The following is a 12,231-nucleotide window of genomic DNA, read 5'->3' on the forward strand; positions in this document are numbered from 1 at the left end:
GTGAGAAAAAATTTCTTTAATTTAGATAGAAAATAGTGTGCTTTAAGGAGAAAATTATGAAGAAAGTTGTGTTTTTCAAATGTTGCTTTGTCTCAAGTGTTTCACAAATAGATTTTGTTTCTTTGAGAAATTGTAATTGGATAAAATGTGAAGTATTAGTACTGACAGGGCTTTTATGTGCATAGGAGTTGTGGAGTGTTTTCAAATTATGACTTGTAAATCGTTTTTGAGAAAAAGCAATGGTTTTAATATTGATGAGAAGGACATAATGGTGTCTGCTTCTTTATAAGGTAATTGAGAGTCTCTGATGTTATTTTTCCCATTTCAATGTAAGAAGTTTGTCTGTGGAGCAAATTGCTTGTAAATATGCTCCCACCTGTGCATGGCAAATTTAGATTTTGAAAGTTTCCGTTACATAGGCATGTTAAAGGTGACTGAAATATGCTGCAAAGGCAATCAAAAAATGCTTTTATGTGTCTTAAGGACATTTTAAGTCATTTCCCCATGTGCAGTGTTTTCAAATTATGAGTTGAAAATCGTTTTTGAGGTAAAGGAATGTTTTCAAAATTTATGTGCGCCATATGACCCCAAATTTCTTTTTCAGGGGTGCAGCAGGGTGTTCTTGAGACACCCCTGCACCGTCGGAAAAATTCGTAATTTGCGATGAGGTAATTGCTAATCGCAAATTGCACCTTCATTCCTATGGGCCTCCTGCTGCATGGAAATGAATGGGTAATCTTGCTGAAATGCAAAGTCGAATCTGTATTTAAAAGGGTCTGCACCTCTGTACGGGTGTTCGCTATGTGAAGCACGAAAGTTTCACGGGCCGAACTCAAGGCCACCTCTCTCTGAGACAAAAGAGCTCTTATTCTTGCCATGCCGTTGAAATGTGCTCCCAAGGTTGGTATTTGTGGCCAGATTGAAAACTCCCTATGTTCATGTGTGGGAGGAAATAGAACATTCCTGCAGCAAATAACCCGTTCATTTACTGTTACGATAAAATGAATACTTTTAATTAACCCAGAACAATCTTCATTATTGAGCATCAAATAACTACCATTTTCCAAGAACTTGAACGTGGGGATGATAGCAGGAACTGGTGTGCCTTGCAACACGCAAGCCATATTTGGTCGGTGTTTGTTGCATGAACCGTGTAACTGTATGTGCCTACACATTAGTGAATGATCTGGCGTCTCAGTGCATTCCTCTCCATTCAGATAAAGTTCTTGATCATCTTTGAAAATCTGTATGTGTATGGAAGCGACCAGACCTCATGAAGAAAACCACTACCTAAAGGTTAATAACGACCTATTGGTATATATTTCATACAATTTGAAAACTTATATAAAGGAAAAGGCAGCGTTATTAAACCGTGGATAAGGCACGTTGCCAAAGCAGTCAACCTTTTGGATTTATACTGGAAATGTTAAAGGAAGAATTACGGAGTAGGGCCTGTAAATCTTTAATGGACAACGAGTAAAATTACTCCAACCATCATATTCCTCTAACTCCGGGATAGTAGGGGTGTTTAATTTTTTAGAAGTAGCCAATCCAAAGCATTTGGTCTGGGAAATTGTTTCATTCACAAACAACATATGATTTGGGATGAGACATGCACGGTGGAAAGCCTCAGTGCCTTGTACCTGCCAGGTTCGTGAACCCCAAACTGATGTAGATCCTGGATATTTTTACTCTGTGTTACGTTAGCATGGGCTCATTACTGGTTTAAACGCCATTTTTCCTTTTTTGTAACTTCTGCACACGATACTTAGTTGTTGCTTTAGCTTTCAGCCTACCTGCGTCAAGATCTATGCCTGCTTCAAGCAGGCGCAGGGTTTTGATGTAGCTTTGTCCTATCTGATTGTAAATGCGGCACACCGTGGGTGGCAGAGCAGTGGTGCACGTTAACTGGTGCATCCCTGGGGATGTGCTAGTTAATATAAATCTGCCCCTTTACATTTAGTTATGTGCAGGGGACACAGAGTAGGTGAGGTTTATCCAAGGTTAAGAAGAGATGAGTCTTGTTCAGTGAAAAATTGGAGATAGGCTTCAGTATATTATATACTTAAGTAGTGTGTTAAGTTTTTGATGACTGTTATTAATTTACTGTTGGGTAATAGTGGTTAATAACATTTTTTATTATATTTTACCACAGATTCAACTGCAGATTATTTCAAGATTTTAGGATGCCTAGCAAAGAAAGAGTAAGAAAGGCTGCAAAACGTCAAAGACAGCAGGACCATGGAATAATGCAGCAGTCCTCTAACAAAAAGATTTGTCAAGTCACCAAGAAAGCACCGGGTAAGAGTCGAAAAACGCCCTAGCGCAGAGACGCTTTTAGAAACTCACAGCGGCACTTTGAAGTCTACAGCGGCATTCTTCGGGACTCAGCCTACCTCTCGCCGCACCCGCTCCGCGGGTGCCGCATCGATTGTTTGGTCACCGGGGCATAGCTGAGGGTCAGCAGCAGCTTCACCGGGTGAGTGCGGTCAGCGGGGCTGCGAGCGTGCAGGGGACTCCATTGCCCAGGAGTCCCTGCTAGACCATTTGCCAACTTCCGGTCCGCTCTCCCCGCTGCCGCCCCCCGCCTCTCTGCTGTATTTAAGACCCTTCCACTCCTTCACCTACGGGACGCCCTAGCGCAGAGACGCTTTTAGAAACTCACAGCGGCACTTTGAAGTCTACAGCGGCATTCTTCGGGACTCAGCCTACCTCTCGCCGCACCCGCTCCGCGGGTGCCGCATCGATTGTTTGGTCACCGGGGCATAGCTGAGGGTCAGCAGCAGCTTCACCGGGTGAGTGCGGTCAGCGGGGCTGCGAGCGTGCAGGGGACTCCATTGCCCAGGAGTCCCTGCTAGACCATTTGCCAACTTCCGGTCCGCTCTCCCCGCTGCCGCCCCCCGCCTCTCTGCTGTATTTAAGACCCTTCCACTCCTTCACCTACGGGACGCCCTAGCGCAGAGACGCTTTTAGAAACTCACAGCGGCACTTTGAAGTCTACAGCGGCATTCTTCGGGACTCAGCCTACCTCTCGCCGCACCCGCTCCGCGGGTGCCGCATCGATTGTTTGGTCACCGGGGCATAGCTGAGGGTCAGCAGCAGCTTCACCGGGTGAGTGCGGTCAGCGGGGCTGCGAGCGTGCAGGGGACTCCATTGCCCAGGAGTCCCTGCTAGACCATTTGCCAACTTCCGGTCCGCTCTCCCCGCTGCCGCCCCCCGCCTCTCTGCTGTATTTAAGACCCTTCCACTCCTTCACCTACGGGACGCCCTAGCGCAGAGACGCTTTTAGAAACTCACAGCGGCACTTTGAAGTCTACAGCGGCATTCTTCGGGACTCAGCCTACCTCTCGCCGCACCCGCTCCGCGGGTGCCGCATCGATTGTTTGGTCACCGGGGCATAGCTGAGGGTCAGCAGCAGCTTCACCGGGTGAGTGCGGTCAGCGGGGCTGCGAGCGTGCAGGGGACTCCATTGCCCAGGAGTCCCTGCTAGACCATTTGCCAACTTCCGGTCCGCTCTCCCCGCTGCCGCCCCCCGCCTCTCTGCTGTATTTAAGACCCTTCCACTCCTTCACCTACGGGACGCCCTAGCGCAGAGACGCTTTTAGAAACTCACAGTGGCACTTTGAAGTCTACAGCGGCATTCTTCGGGACTCAGCCTACCTCTCGCCGCACCCGCTCCGCGGGTGCCGCATCGATTGTTTGGTCACCGGGGCATAGCTGAGGGTCAGCAGCAGCTTCACCGGGTGAGTGCGGTCAGCGGGGCTGCGAGCGTGCAGGGGACTCCATTGCCCAGGAGTCCCTGCTAGACCATTTGCCAACTTCCGGTCCGCTCTCCCCGCTGCCGCCCCCCGCCTCTCTGCTGTATTTAAGACCCTTCCACTCCTTCACCTACGGGACGCCCTAGCGCAGAGACGCTTTTAGAAACTCACAGCGGCACTTTGAAGTCTACAGCGGCATTCTTCGGGACTCAGCCTACCTCTCGCCGCACCCGCTCCGCGGGTGCCGCATCGATTGTTTGGTCACCGGGGCATAGCTGAGGGTCAGCAGCAGCTTCACCGGGTGAGTGCGGTCAGCGGGGCTGCGAGCGTGCAGGGGACTCCATTGCCCAGGAGTCCCTGCTAGACCATTTGCCAACTTCCGGTCCGCTCTCCCCGCTGCCGCCCCCCGCCTCTCTGCTGTATTTAAGACCCTTCCACTCCTTCACCTACGGGACGCCCTAGCGCAGAGACGCTTTTAGAAACTCACAGCGGCACTTTGAAGTCTACAGCGGCATTCTTCGGGACTCAGCCTACCTCTCGCCGCACCCGCTCCGCGGGTGCCGCATCGATTGTTTGGTCACCGGGGCATAGCTGAGGGTCAGCAGCAGCTTCACCGGGTGAGTGCGGTCAGCGGGGCTGCGAGCGTGCAGGGGACTCCATTGCCCAGGAGTCCCTGCTAGACCATTTGCCAACTTCCGGTCCGCTCTCCCCGCTGCCCCGCCCCCCTACCCCAGTTGGCCGCCTATTTATTGCTCCAACACTCCCGCAGCGCGGGACGCAGCCCGGGCGAAGACAGGGCAAAGACTGGGCCGTTTGAGGCCGTTCGAGGACTAAGAGGGCCGGGCTGGGCCACCCCCCCTTGATTTTAGTTTAGTTATATTGTAATCTAATTATTGTACAGGGTGGCACATATTACAGTCTTATAGTTGTATGTATATATATTTATTGTCTTGTACTCTGTAGTATGTGTACACGGGGTAGCCGGAGTAAAACCCTTATGGCTGCTAGTAACTCTAATAGGTCCATAGACGATTTCCTGGTCAAAACCAATTTGGCTATTGACCAGGAGATCTGTAAAATGCAGCATAAGGTCTCGCTAGAACTTGATGCCGCACGCAGGCTGTCAGCACATATTGCCAACACCAAAAAATCTTCTCTGGGGAATATTGCATCAGCCCGTACTCCTGATCGTTCTGCTAACCTACAACCCCTGCTAACATCGGTTGTGGTTCACCCCGTTCCCCCCATTATCCCTCTACACTCTCCTCCAACTTCCCTACCTAACCCAGTAAATCAAAATATCGGCCCTGTTCCTCTGTTTAGCATTGCTGGCCCTTTTCCACCTTCTAAAGCTAGACAAGCACTTAGCCACTGTAATGCTAAAAAAGCAGCAGCACACAAAAAGAAATGCCTTGCGAGAACCTTACAAGCAAGGGAAAAAGCTAGAATAGCAAGGCTAAAGTTTTTTAATAGTAGGCGGGCAATGGGGTCTCCTGTGGTGAAAGATGTTAACCCAAAACCAACACATAGTGTCTGTAATGGGGTAGATACTTCGGAAATAGCTAGTATGGCGGAAGATGACATTCTTATCATCTCCCCTAGTCAGATTAACTTGAACAACTCGGATGGTCAGGCTAGTGGTCCCGGGCAGGCCAAGGAGGGTGACAGCGAATTTCTCCAACTAGTCTGGGGAACTCTAAAGCAGTTACTTTCCCCCCTAGAATTAAGGCTCTCTCGTATAGAGAACAACCTCCTTGAGATGGATAAGACCATAGTTACTCTGGCTAGTTTGAGCCTCAAGGAAATGGATGCTAGGCAATTGTGTATGACTGCACCCACACCACAGCCCCTAGAAATAGAACCTGTTCATCTACCCCCACAACCAGCCCCAACCATCCCTGTGACTCTACCTATTCCTAAACCTATCCCAAAACCCCGTACTACCATTGTAAAAACTAATGTACCTGCCCCTAGTCTAGCGGTACCTAAACTCTTCCCTCCGCATAAAGCAGCATATAGGCTGAATACCATCACTAGGGCATCATCCAACCATACCCCTAGGCTGCCCTTGACACGCAACCCAACACGCCAGGTTAGTCGCCATAACTTTCGCGGAGGGTTCATTGACCTTCCGCCAGAAGCAGGGTTGTATGTTATTATATTAGCCGGTGTTCCTGAGTTGAGCCAAGATTCCCAGGAGAATGACCTTTCATTAAAAAACAAAGTCATTCACTGGTTGAATTCCAATAAACAGCTCCCCGATCAACTAAGAAGTAGTGTACTTATGGTTCGGAGAGTTCCTTGGATTGGCCGCACCAATAAGTCGATAGCTGGTGACTGTGTAGTGGTTTCATTTTCTGATCCCCACACTGCCCAGTGTCTTTGTGCATGGCCATCTTCTGAGACCAATTCTACAATAGTGGTGAGGCCTCTTACCTTTTTTTATCCTCCTAGGCAACAACTAGCGAGTGAGAGGCCTTGGACCACTGTTAGGAATGTTAGTCACCCGACCCATAGTTATGTTGGACAAAATCAACCTAATTGGTGGCAAGGGTTTCCAACCTCCAATAGGTTTGGATGTTTGGAAGAGGTGGATTGACTTGCAAGGTCTGGACATTCACCGCTTCCTAGGTCTCCTCTTTACCAACGGAGACCTCCATCTCCAAACCTATCCAATGTTGGGTCCCCGTCATTTAATAATCCGGGAAAAACATTAGACCCGCTATACATTCCTGCTCTGGCCAATAATGTAGCCAAGGGTATGTCACTGCTTTCATGTGCACCGACTAGGGATTGCCCACTAAGAATGATTTCCTGGAATATTGCAGGGTTACGGGGACGCCTGGAGAATGACGATTGGGTCAATTTTATTGACTCATATGATATTGTCATTTTCCAAGAAACTTGGTCAACTACTCCATTGTACAGGTTGGGTTATCTGAATTTCTCAAAACCAGCAATTAAGAGCCCCAAGGGTAGGGCCTCTGGTGGTCTTTCTATCTGGATAAAAAACAGCTTAGGCTTTCATGGTAGGGAAATACTGGTGGAGTGTGCGGACCTTTTATGCATTACACTGTCCAAACCTAATACGACTGACATCCTTTTAGTCGATGTCTATGCTCGTGGCCTTCAGGGCGGGAAAAAACAAGCTGTCCTGGACGATCTGGATCTTCTATTCAAGAATCTTGGGACTGCCCAGATTGTAATAGTAGCAGGAGATTTAAATACCCCCATTGAGCCCATCTCCACTTTGGCAGAAGATGTTGGCTCCGAGGAAGACATTGTCTGGGCAATTCCCCCACTTACTATTGCAAAGGGTGTCAGGGGCACTGAGGCAGCCTTACATTGGCTGGGCTTTTGCTTAGAATGGGGCCTTAGGGCCACCAATGGGCGTACACGTTCTGATTGCCTTGGGGCCAACACTTTCGACAACGGCTTATCTTCGAGCCGTATCGATTATATATTGATTAACATACAATATTGGTCCATTGTACAAGACATGGTGATAGAGTCTCGCCCAGAGAGTGACCATAATCCCCTCTCGCTTGAGGTTTTGGTCCAAGGTATGGGGGTACCCATTAGGAGCACTAATAGTCTAACATCTGATGTTATTTTGTGCGATAACAGGCGCCGCGTGAAATGGCCCAGGGTGTTGGAGGATCCCACACTTATTTCATTGATTGAGGATAAGGTTCGGGATGTATGGAATAGAATGCTTCTGCTATCCCCAGCTGGTAACCCAGACTCCACAATTACCAATCTTCATGAGGAGTGTTTTTCGACCCTAAAGAACCTACTCACGAAACCATTTAGGTCTGCTAATACCAGAGTACAAAAAAAATGGTATAACAAGAAATGTAGAGCCGCCCACAGTGACCTACTAGCTGCCATAAAGGCCAGGAACCATGATGCCACAAGGATAGCAAGGCGATGCTATAAGCGCACCATCCAGGTTGCTAAACGAGAGTGGGATGACTCCTTTTGGCTTGACCTTCTTGGTGCATGTGATTCCCCTAACCCAACCGATTTCTGGCTGATTATAAGGAGGGGAAAGGATCCTGCTGCCCAGATCCCGGTAAACTATGTTTCTGCTCAATTATGGGTGGATTTTTATACCGCTCAATTTAATGACCCTAATGCTGCGGAGGTAAGGTCGATAAAACCCGCTGTCCCACCACAACTAACATTGTCAGGAGACAGACTCTTGTTTTCGGAATCTGACACCGCACTTGCCCTCGAGTCAGTCCAGTCGGGTAAAGCCCCTGGTATCGACACTATTCCTGCTGACCTTTTTAAACTTAAACCAGACCTATGGATTCCTTACATTACCCTACTGGCAAATAATATAGCTTCAGGGGCCGAGATTCCTTTTTCATGGAAGGGGGCAGAAATTTTGCCAGTACATAAGAAGGGTGACCGCTCCCTCCCCAATAACTATCGGCCCATTAGTTTGATCGACTCAGTTCAGAAAATCGTGTCGAGAATGATCTTGGCTAGAATTCTGGACTGGATCGACTCAAATAATGTACTTTCCCCTATGCAGGCGGGTTTTAGGTTTGGGACTAGTACTGTGGATCAAATTTTTCGTTTTACACTACTTTTTTGGAAGGTGGTCCTGTTGGGCGGTGGTATGCTATTTGCTGCATTCGTCGATCTTAAGTCGGCTTTCGACTTAGTACCAAGAAACAAGCTGTGGGAGGCTCTTAATCACATGGGTTTTCCGCCTGAGCTTTTGATTTTAGTCCAGCGACTCCATGAGGACAATTATGCCCAGGTTAGGTGGGGTAGTCAGGGGCAGGTGACCAAACGATTTCCAGTACAACGAGGGGTGCGTCAAGGCTGTGTCCTTGCCCCTACATTGTTTCTTTTATTTATTAATCAGGTCACACATTTTTTTCTCAACACCCAGTCGGATGCTCCCAAGTTGGGTGGCCGGAAGTACCCCATGCTGATCTTTGCAGATGACACCCTTCTGCTTTCTAAAACAAGAGCCGGACTCCAGGTAGCCCTGAATAGATTTTCTGAGTTCTGCACTTCGAACGACTTGCAAATAAACGCGGACAAAACCAAATTTATGGTTTTTTGCAAGAAAAATCCCCCTAAGTGCACAGTCTCCTTAAATGGAGTCCCCATTGAGCAGGTTATGACCATGACTTATCTTGGAGTGACCCTAGACCATCGTCTCACTTGGAATCCCCAAGTGGAAACATCCAAACTTAAATTTAATAGGTTGGCTGGCAGCTTGATTCTTGAACAGAGGAATTCGTTGACTAGGTGTGTTACCCCTGTTCTAAAAATTTACGATGCGAAAGTTGTCTCTGCCTCCCTTTATGGAGCCGAAGTATGGGGTCATAAGAATCTCTCCAGTTTGGTAACTGCTCAGAATAGGTTTTTACGGAATCTGGTTAGCCTCCCCCAGTCTACCCCTACTAAACCCCTACTATTGGACCTTGGTTGCAGACCAATCGACGAGATGGCCCAGTATCGACTGGTGGCCTTTTGGCGCCGTCTCTGGTCCACTCCCGAGCTTGGTCTGTTCACCCAGGAGTTGGAGGAAGTTAAACTGATGTGGGGGGCACAGTCATTACAATGGTTTGGGGTAGTGAAAAATACATTGAACCTAATGGGCCTTCCAGAGCTCTGGTCTAACCCAGGGGGGTCCAGATTCCCTTCTAAACTTGAGTTCAAGGCACTTTTTTGGGCCTGGAGAAAATCCATTCTTGTAAACCAATCATGTGATGTTAATCTAACTGGCTCCTTTTTGGTGCACAAGGCTGTCCCCTCGTTAGAACAGTACTGGGACCTAATCACAAGTGTATTGGATCGAAAACTTTATCACCAGTTTCGAGTTGGCACTTTGCCCATCAACACCTTTAGAGCAAAATGGGACAAATGTGTGGGAAACAACTGCCCCTGGTGCCCCGACCAGGAAGAAAGTGTGGGTCACTTCTTCTTTGGTTGTCCTATCTATGGAGCACCAAGAAGTAAGTGGTTAAGACCGATTTGCTTGACCCTTAATAGTAGAGGTTATCAGGATGCACTCCTGAAACTCCGTACTATTAGATCTGAAACCGTAGTGGTATGTGTTGCCAAATTTTTGAAATGGGCATGGCTGATTCGATCCAAAAAATTGGGTATCCCCGTATGTTGAAAGCCTCTTTTTTAGTTACACACAGTATCCTGTATGTTCTTCTAAGCGTTATCCATTTCTGTGCATTAATCTGCGTCCTATCTGTCTTAGTATACACAGTTATGAAGTATTTTTTATTGTTCTTATGAATGAAATGTGTATATTAATATCTTTTTGCAAAATGTTTTTTAATATGTATGTATGATTGCACACTGTCTTTTATGAATCTTTTTATTCGAAATAAAGACTTATCGAATCGAATCGAGTCGAAAAACAGTCATAAGAAATATGTGTAGTAAAAAAAATATTACTACAGAAAATGTTTCAGTCCAGAGAAGGAGAAAGAATTCAAATGGTAAGGAAAGGCCAATGAGAAATGTTACTGCTAGAGTAAGAGATAACTCTATGCATGAAAGTAGAAGGAAACAAGAGTTTAGGGATATTCGTAAACGAATGTTCCGCAACAGGATAATTGGGAATTTGTTAAAAAATATTAAGAAAGGTCAGCAGAAAGTGGTTTTTTATAAGAGAAAAAAAATAGTTGAGAAAGTTATTGATCAGGCATTTGAAATTAAACGTAAGTTATTTATTTTGACAATCAATAGAATTAGGAAGCTAAACAAGGTAATTTATGATTTCAAAAGAAATAGTAGATGGAAGAGAATAGTTAATCGTAGTAATTTTTGTGAAGTTTTTTCTGGAGAATGGATGCATAGTTCAAGCTCTGAGGCATTTTTTAATGAGGAGAGTTATTTCCAGGATAATGATTTGGTGCATGCAGTTGACACCAGTGGTCGAGCTTATGAAGTGAAAGATGGTTGTCCAGTTGAACAAGAAAAACTTGTGAGAACAGAGATAGAAGAGGTGTTAGGTAATGAGGTTTTAGGGAGACGTCCTAAGGGTCCTGTGTACACCTGGAAGTGTAGTAGTATTTGCAGTGTACGACAGGATTCCATCAATTTGCTTTGTGATTTTATACGGTCATTTAGTAAGAACAGTTTGAAGCAGAAAATGAAGTTGTTGCAAGAATTAGATCCTTGCAGAGTGAGAGAAGTGATAGGTTTGCATGGTCATTCACTGGCTTGTCTTTCCAGGAGAGTATGCCAGAGTGTTTTTCATCATTTCAGGATGCTAGCAGTGCATCATAATAAAGTGAGGAAATTAGTTAGAATGTTGTATTATGCTAAGAGTCCAGCAATTATGCTTAAACAATTATGCGCTGCTCTTTTGCATGGTTCTGAAATAGATGTGAAGAATATATGTGAAGAAATTGAGTTTTGTTACTTTGGAAGTAAAGAGGAGAATGTTGAAATTGACCAAGAAGAAGAGAGTAATGTGGAAGATAGTGTACAGGTTTCCAGTACAGATAATTTCCAGAGGGAAATTGCGACGTTTGAGGTGAAATCAAGTGAGAGGACAAATTTCACTTGTGTGTGTTGTCGACGCACTTATTATAAGAATCAGACTAAGTTAGTGGATTTATATGGAAAAAGTGAAAGGGAAAATAATAGTGAATGGAAGGATTTTACAACATACTTGATGGTAGAAAATTGTTTTGATTTGGGATTGGATCAACGTGTGTGTACTTATTGTTGTAACAAATTAAATCAAAACCAGATGCCTGCTAGAGCAGTTCATAATAATCTGGAATTGGTTGAGATTCCTTCTGAATTGAAGGATTTAAATACTTATGAATCTATTTTGATTCAAAGTATCCATCCCTTTCAGGCTATTGTAAGAATGGAGCCAAAGACAGGGAAATTGCCTCCATCAGATTTACAGAGAGGATTAAAGGGAAGAGTTGTTTATTTGCCTCTAGATTTGAAGAAAAACATTAACACAATTGGAGTAGAAAAAGTGGAAGAGGAACCTCTTGTTATCTTAGTTAATGGGGTTCCGACAAAGAATAAGAAAATATGGCAAGATTTAGTAGATGTTAGGAAAGTCAAAAGGGCAACATTGTATTTGAAAAAATATAATAAGTACTATAAAAATGTATATGTTGCAGAAGAGGAAGTAAGTGAGGAAGAGGATAACGATTTGTGTGCTGGTCAAATTGAGAAAGTAGAACCCTGTACTAGTGAAGAAATATATGAACATTATAGTGTTCATCCTTTGCATTCCAAGGAAGTCATGGGGAATGCTATTGAGTTGTTTCAAATGAAACAAGCGAAAAGGAGTCCCATTAGTGTTTGGGAGGAAAGTTTGGAAGCTCGGTGTTTCCCACAGCTTTTTCCAACAGGTCAGGGAGGAAGATATGATGAGCGACCTCATCAAATTCCTGCTTCTGAATACCGGACTTTGCGATTGTATGCAGGAGATCCTAGGTTTCGACAATGCATT

At 45.7% G+C, this 12,231-nt stretch overlaps 1 protein-coding gene across 1 annotated transcript in view; it reads left to right on the forward strand.

Moving 5' to 3' along the window:
- LOC144773925 (nicotinamide N-methyltransferase-like) overlaps positions 1–12,231 on the forward strand; it is a 228,920-nt gene that overhangs the window by 116,227 nt on the left and 100,462 nt on the right. The gene's annotated exons all lie outside the window — the stretch shown is intronic.

This window comes from Lissotriton helveticus, chromosome 8 (assembly GCF_964261635.1).
Source record: "Lissotriton helveticus chromosome 8, aLisHel1.1, whole genome shotgun sequence".
NCBI classification, from domain to species: domain Eukaryota; kingdom Metazoa; phylum Chordata; class Amphibia; order Caudata; family Salamandridae; genus Lissotriton; species Lissotriton helveticus.